The sequence below is a fragment of the Octopus bimaculoides genome, chromosome 13 (genome assembly GCF_001194135.2).
Source record: "Octopus bimaculoides isolate UCB-OBI-ISO-001 chromosome 13, ASM119413v2, whole genome shotgun sequence".
In the NCBI taxonomy this organism is placed as follows: domain Eukaryota; kingdom Metazoa; phylum Mollusca; class Cephalopoda; order Octopoda; family Octopodidae; genus Octopus; species Octopus bimaculoides.
In genome coordinates this window covers 15,592,518-15,600,767 of record NC_068993.1, presented here as the reverse complement: position 1 = coordinate 15,600,767, position 8,250 = coordinate 15,592,518, and positions in this window count along the sequence as shown.

The window sequence follows — 8,250 nt, the reverse complement described above, 5'->3', positions numbered from 1 at the left end:
ATATATATATATATATATATATATATATACATATATACTTGTGTCATATTTGTATATAATTGTACATGTGCATTATCTTATAAGAAACAGTGGATCTCGAAGTGCACAAAGCGTTTGATATTTTGTATCCGAAAGGGTTTTCAACTCGGGTTGTATATGCTACTAGGAATAACTATATATGCTTCGAGTTCCACTGTTCCAAAAAATCGGTTTACTTTCGGAAGTTTATGAATCTTTATGATGATGAAAAAAGTTTATACATACATGAGTGTGTGAATGTGTATTTGTATGTGTAATTGTGAGCTCAGAGACGACTGCTGCATGAAAATGAAGAGGTGAAGTGGGCGTAGATATACTTATTGTTACGAATCATTAATTAAATTCATTAAAAATGTATCCTTAATGATGATGAGTAAAAGTATTAAATAAATGATTATTGTAAAAAGAAATTCAAATAAGGCCATCTCGATACTAATTAAACCAAATTAAACTAATTAAACCAAATTAAAAATAGTCGCTTCCATCTTGTCTTTGGTAGTGCTTCATGTCGCTATTCATGTAGACAAGTGTGTGATATTCGTGTGTGTGTGTGTGTGTGTGTGTGTGTGTGTGTGTGTGTGCGCGCGCGCGCGCATGCAAGCATGTATCTTTGTGCATTTGTCTCCGACAGTTTTACCAAAGACATATATATTTTTATGCATAGAATTCACGATACTATAAGCTCACCTTTTCAAAAATATTTACTAAATGATTATATGTTTTCAAAAATTTCAAGGGAGGCAATTTCGGATTTTATTATTCATAAAAATTAACTAAAAATGCTGTGAATTAGAGTTTCAGTCTTGTCTTCAACAGAGAAATTTTTACGCCATATTCGACATCATCAGTGACACAGTCTACCCCTTTCTATTAGTGTTAAATATCCTGAGAATTTTATATATGAAAATAGCAAGTAAAATGAAATTCACGGATGTTGTCTTATGAAAACGAAATCTCTCAAGTATTGTTATTATATAACAAAGATCAGACTCACTTCAAACCGAATATAATTTTAGAGTAAATGGACTTTATTTAAATTCAGTGTTTGTCTCCCTTTCTTTATTTGGACTAGAATTGGTCATCGATTATTTAATGATGTTTCACCGTCACCAAATATATAACATGAATGAATGAATAAATAAATTAATTAAAATTTCTATAATTGAAAAATGAAGTACCTTTGCTGCTTGTTCTGATAATAATGGATATGAATAGGTCTTCAAAATTCTGAGACGTACATGTGTTTATAGATACAACTGTGTAGCTGTAAGAAGAATATATTCAAATTTCTAAGAATAATGTGAAAATAAACCATATGTTCATGTCTTTCTAGTTCTCATTCCTTTAAAATCTAGGTATTTATTGATCCATCGATCACCGTCTCAAGCAGATGAACACAGACATTCAAATCAATACAGGTATATTCATAGATACATATATGCATTTGATATAACCTATTGATATAACATGATATTATACAAAGATATAATCTCTCTCTCTCTCCATCCTTCTTCCTCTGTCTCTGTCTCTGTCTGTTTGTCTCTCTCTCTCTCTCCCTACATATATACATTGGAAGAGAGAGAGAGAGAGAGAGAGAGAGAGAGAGAGAGAGAAAGAGGAAGAGCACTGCATGAATAGAACTATATACATATATATGTAAAGATAGATAGATAAATAGAGAGAGAGAGAGAGAGAGAGAGAGAGAGAGAGAGAGAGGGGGGAGAGAGAGATGTGTTTGTATTTTTACACTTAACAGTTTTCTCAGTTTCCCGATCTGTAACTACTACTGCTGCCTATCTATCTATCTATCTATCTATCTATCTATCTATCTATCTATCTATCTATCTATCTACCTATCTATCTGTCTAACCTGATCGTTCTGTATTTCTATCCATCAATCTACTTATCTATCTACATTTACTATATGTGTATATCTATCTTTCTGCAAATCTATGTACATATATATATGCGCTCGAGTACGTGTATATGTATTTATATATTTACTACATGTATGTATGCAAGTACGTATGCATGTATGTATGTATGCATGCATGTATGTGTTTTTCTGTGTATGAGTGTGGCCCAATGTAGTTTGGGAGACATACATCTGCCCTGCGAGATATGCACTGTTCCCTGGAGGCCCATTAGTCTATACAGCGTTCTCAGTTCAATTTAAAACTTTTGTCAGGCTTACATCCCTTTCTTTCGTTGCAGACATCTATACTAATTAAGAAGGCAGTCTCTGATGACAGGCTGAAATCTTGGCATTGCAATTTCTATGCGAAGAATTTTATATGAGTCCTCCGCTAAGGCCACCATTGACAGCCACACACATCTCGCATACAGCTTCTCGTAGGCACACACATACACACGCATGTATGATGCGTGCATTTATATATATATATATATATATATATATATATATATATATATATACGTTTGTGTGTGCGTGCGTGTACATATGTGTATGTATACATATACGTATATTCGTGCTTATTTATGTACGAATGCTTGAGTGTGTATGTTTGCGTGTAATCCTAGAACAATATACACATATTCGGTAGACATCAGCACGCATAAACACATACACATGTGTACACATACATACATATTAAGGTACACACACGCACACACACACACACACATACACACACATACACACGTACAGATGCGATACAATTAGAAGACAGACAAATAGGCAGGCAGACAGACGGACAGAGACAGATAAACTTGATTTAGTCTTTGTTTTCCCAAAATACAGCATCAACAATAATATCAACAATAATGATGATGATGATGATGATGATGCTTTCGTTTATTGCTGAGGCGGACCCGATATGTAGGAGACAGCAAATATGCGAAATAGATAAGAATATAACATACAAGAAACGGTGTGTGTGTGGGAGGGGTCACATTTTGTAATAGTATGAAACCAACTTAATAGTATTAACGAGAGATTAGTAAATGAATAATATTAATTATCATTAGTATATTACGTAAAAATAACTAAATACTAAATACTAAATGCAGAACAATTACAAAGATTTTCAGAGATTTCCAATCCCTGTGTACATAACGCTGGGTTAACCAATGTCAAGTGTCTTTTCCTGTAATGTCTTCCGCGCTCTCGTCTGCTCTTAAGTTATGTGCTCTGTTTAAACACGCCAATATCATCACTGTTACCCATCTTTAATAAAACACTAACACCATCGTTTTTAACCGTACTTTCCTTTTTCACTTTTATTTCAATAAGTCAATAAGACTGAAAGAAAGCCCTTTATCTTCAAGCTTTTCAACTGCATCTTTAGCCAATAACTACTGCACAATACTAGACTATCTGATGTTTCACCTAGCAAAGGAAGACGCTGATTCGGTTTTCACAATAAATTCAGTTGGTAATTGTTTCAGTCTAGCATGTCATAAAAACTGGGTATGATATATCTTCAACTCGGTCGTTTACTCCCGTTTGCACCTCGGTCATCTTCGGTTTTTGGCGTCTTCAACGCGACCATGCCTGTAGACAATATTATTCTGAACAAGCGATGCTCTCTACACTGAGCCAATGATGCCTAGAAATTAGCCATACTACCCTATCGGTCTGTAATAGAAAATACTACTCACATCGTTCCCAATCTATTATTTGAAATAATGTCCGTTAACTCACGTTAGATTGAAAGGGTTGGCTTTTCAGCTTTTCTATCAGTTATATCGTATTGTCTGGCTGGTAGAAAGGAATAAGCGTCTTGCATCGTGCCAAATATCATAGGCCCAATTACGTTCTATGTTTGATCCAGAACTCCACTTTCGTCAAAGTGATGACATTCTGAAAGACGTGTCTCACACACAGACGGCGAGCCAGCCGCTTCAACGCTGTTTTCATTTAGGAGTATATACCGAGGTGTTAGGTTTAGCGCCTGTCTCTATAACATCAGCCACTGCACGTTATTTTGTGGGCGTCAAATGCAGATGAACGTTCTGATGGGTTATGTAATAAATAAATCTCTATAAGAAGATTGCTAGACAGACAGAAAGAGACGATCCTGTAGTTTTCTTGCTGTACAATATCTTGTATTAATCTTTATTGATAATGCTACAATTACAAATGATGTCTAGTATTTTAAGTAATAACTCCATAACTACTGAAAGACAGAGAGCTGATAAGTTTTGAAACAAAACCTGCAAAAAGAAAGTAAATATAAAAATCAAAGAATTAACGACTTAAGTAATACTGAATCCCTACACCACCACCACCACTACCACCACCACCAACGCCAACACCACCAACACCAATCACATATACAGTCTCTGAAGTGAACATCGTATTGTTACAGATTACTGAAATGTTGGATGTGACATGGCAGACACTAGAAATGCTTTTAGACAAGGACACCAATTAGCGTTGTAGCAATGCGCAAACTTTACTTAAGTTGGAAGTATTCAGTAATTGATAGTATCAAAAGTCTACTTTTCAAAGCTTACATTGAAATAGCTCGGAAATGAACGGTTAATTGCAAGAACGCAGACTTTCTCAGATGATAACATCTTAGATTGAAAAATAATTAATTTTTATTCGACGTGAACACCAAATTATATAACGGGGTATATTATGAATCACAGTAATAATGCAAAAGAGCCTTAACTTTCTGAAAAGTTTTGCAGAAAACATACATTTTCACCAGTTAATGATTAATGCAGTCAGACAGAAAATTAGAGGTAATATAACTGTTGTCTTTACCAGTTGGCCGACGTTGAGTGCAAATAACTCTTGCGTTGTGGGTTACCTCTTTTAAAAATGTAAGAAGAAAGCGAAGGAAAGGAAAGCCAACTCAGACTGCTAACACCCAGCCTTATCACCATCTAAATACAGACATGTAGTATCGTCTACTCCAACAATGGATGCTCCGAACAACAACTCAAGACGCCTGAAGAATCTTAGCTTTGCCAGCCACAGTCGGAGAATAAAGCTTGCAAAACTCAAATTACTGTTGTTCGTGACCAGAAACAACAATACCAGGGTACTGGAGAAACGTCTTACTCTGGCAATCCCAGTATTTTCCGAAATTCACTATTGCAAATACGCAGAGAGGCATGGAGAGTATCGAAGCTTATGGTCTCACTAGTAGCTATTTCATTTATGCTGATTGATCTAAGTTCCCTTCCTTCGGAACCGACGCAAGTTCCCTATATTGAGGTAATCCCCTCCAAATATGGCCAAGCAGGATTACAAAACAGAAATTGGAAAACGCTGTTTAGTCTACAAAGAAAGCTACCGGGAAATCCTGCTCCACTGCACACAGTCATGTTCTCTTACCTTAATTTGCACTGTTTACCTTCAAGAGAACAGTGCAGATAAGAAGATGATCTGTATGCTCCTATTCTAGTAATTGTTGTCGCTGTGGTGGTTATTTTTCATGCACTCGTTTGCACAGTAATTTGAATTAGTAATATCTACAATATTATCTTACATTTCATTAAGTGTCTTCATACATATATGCATGTGTTACGCTGTAAACGACCTGAACTATTGAACGAAATCGAAGGCAAAACGAATATGTTTAGCACAAACAACAACGAGCAAGTCTATATAATCTATAGAAATTTATAGAAATTCGAACATTTATAATAGGGATTATTCTGTGACCCCTGAAATTAATAATAATGTATATAATTCTGCTACGTTTTAATGGCTGCAAGATTGAGTAAAATGCTTAAAACATTTCTTTCAGTTTCACATTCTGAGTTTAAATACCACCAAAGTCGATTTTACTAGTGATCCTTTCGGGGTCAATAAAACAGGTTCTAATCAATCACTGGAGTCAATTCAATCGATTAGCCGCCTCCATTAAAATTTCAGGCATTGTGGCAATAGTCGAAAAGATTATTTCGAAAAATACGGATTGAGATGACAGAACTGTTAGCGTGTTTGACAATATGCTTCGTGACATTCTTCCAGCTAAGTCCAAATTCTCCTGAGGTCGTGTTTGTCCTTCATTCTTTCCGGGTTGAAAAAATAAATATCAACTGTGTATTGTGGGCCACGTAATTGACTAATCTCTTCCATCAAATTTCAGGCCTTGTATTTTAGGAGAAAGAATTACTCTACTAGTTACTCAGTAACATAGTGTAGATGTTCGAGTGACACGTTTTTGAACAATTTTATTTATGAAACGATAAGTAAAGATTTGGAATTTTTAGCATAACGAAATAATTTATTTCAAATAAAATTATTTGTGCATGAAAATATACAACACAAAAGAAAATAACATTTAGAGTTCATTATATTTCCACAGATTCCCCTCTCTGTTAATAATACCAATTGATAATAGTAATAAAACTAATAATGATGATAGTACTTATAATTAGTATTGTTTTCTTCTCTCGGAATGAGGCCCGAAATTTTGGGGGAGGGGGTAGCAGACGATTAGATCGACCCTAGTACGCAACTGGTATTTAATTTATCGTCCCCGAAAGGATGAAAGGCAAAGTCGACTTCGGCGGAATTTGATCTCAGAACGAAAAGACAGAAGAAATACCGCTAAGCACTTCGCCCAGCGTGCTAACGTTTCTGCCAGCTCGCGGCCTTTAAATATAATCAATATTATGATGATGATGGTGAGGACGATGAGGATGAGGATGAAGCCCAAGATAATTTTTTAACACTATGCACAAAATACTTCAGAACTCTAACATCAACATATTAATTACTACTACTACTACTACTACTACTACTACTACTACTACTACTACTACTACTACTACTACTACAATCACCACCAACACTAACGCTACAACTACGACCACCTCCTCCACCACTGCTACTGCATATAAAATTTATCATGGTTAAAATTATGAAAATAATTATAACAAGAATAATAACTATTTTAACATGTTAATTATCACAAAAAAATGTGTATTTATTTGCCACAGGGGCAGAATTTTAATTAGACTAATTCTAATAGTAATCATATTAATTTATATTAATTGAATTATTAAGACAAGATGATGAAGTTGATAACGATGATGATGATAGTGACACGTACAAAAATAATAATAATAAAATGAATGGCAATTATATAACCGGAAATAGTATTGATAACATTAATAACGATAATAATAACAATAATATTGACAATAATAATAAATGATATGCTGAAGTAAACCATGATGATGATGATGGTGCGATCAATGGTGACGATGATGATCATGATGGTGATGATGAGTACGATGATATTGGTTTCGAATTTTGTCACAAGGCCAGCAATTTCGTGGAGAGATGGTGAGTCGATTATATGATATTGACCCCAGTTTTAAAATGACACTTATTTTATCGAACCCGAAAAAGCGGAAAGGCAAGGTCGACCTCGGTAAAATTTGAACTCAGATCGTAAAGATGGGCGAAATACTGCCAATCATTTACTCCGGTGTGTTAACGATTCGGCCAGCTAGCCGCCTGAAATTTGAGGAGAGGGGACTAGTCGATTACATCGATCCCAGACTTTCACGGATACTTAATTTATCGACCTCGAAAGGATGATATGCAAGGTCGTCATCGGCGGAATTTGAACTGAGTACGTAGTGATGGGCGAAATACCGCTGCACATTCCGTCAAGCGTGCTAACGATTCTGCCAGCTCACCGCCTTTATATAATAATAATAATAATAATAATAATAATAATAATAATAATAATAATAATAATAATAATAATAATAATCGTAAAAATTGTAGTAGTGGTAGTACTAGTCGTCGTCATCATCCCGTCGTCATTTTAGAAGTAGAAATAGTAGTAATGGTAGAGTTGGTGTTGGTAGTGGTAGTAGTCGTTATAGCGGTGGTGATAATAATAGTAGTGGTGGTGATAGAGAGAGTAGTAGTATTACTGGTGGTGGTAATGTTGGTTGTGGTTGTGGTGGTGATAGCATTAGTAGTAGAATTAGTAGTGGTTGTGGTGATGATGGTTGTGGTGATTGTAGTAGTAGTTGCTGTAGTAGCGTTGTTGGCGGGGGTATTAGTAGTTACAGTAGTAGAGGTGATGGTGTTAGTGGTGATAGTAGCAGTTGCAGCAGCAGCAGCAGCAGCAGCAGCAGCAGTTGCAGCAATAGTAACAATAGTAGTAACTCATTCTTTAATTGCCAGCACCCCCCCAAAAAAAAAACACGAAAGCAAAATTAAAATCAGCCCCCCCCCAAAAGACAAATCATGAAATGATACAC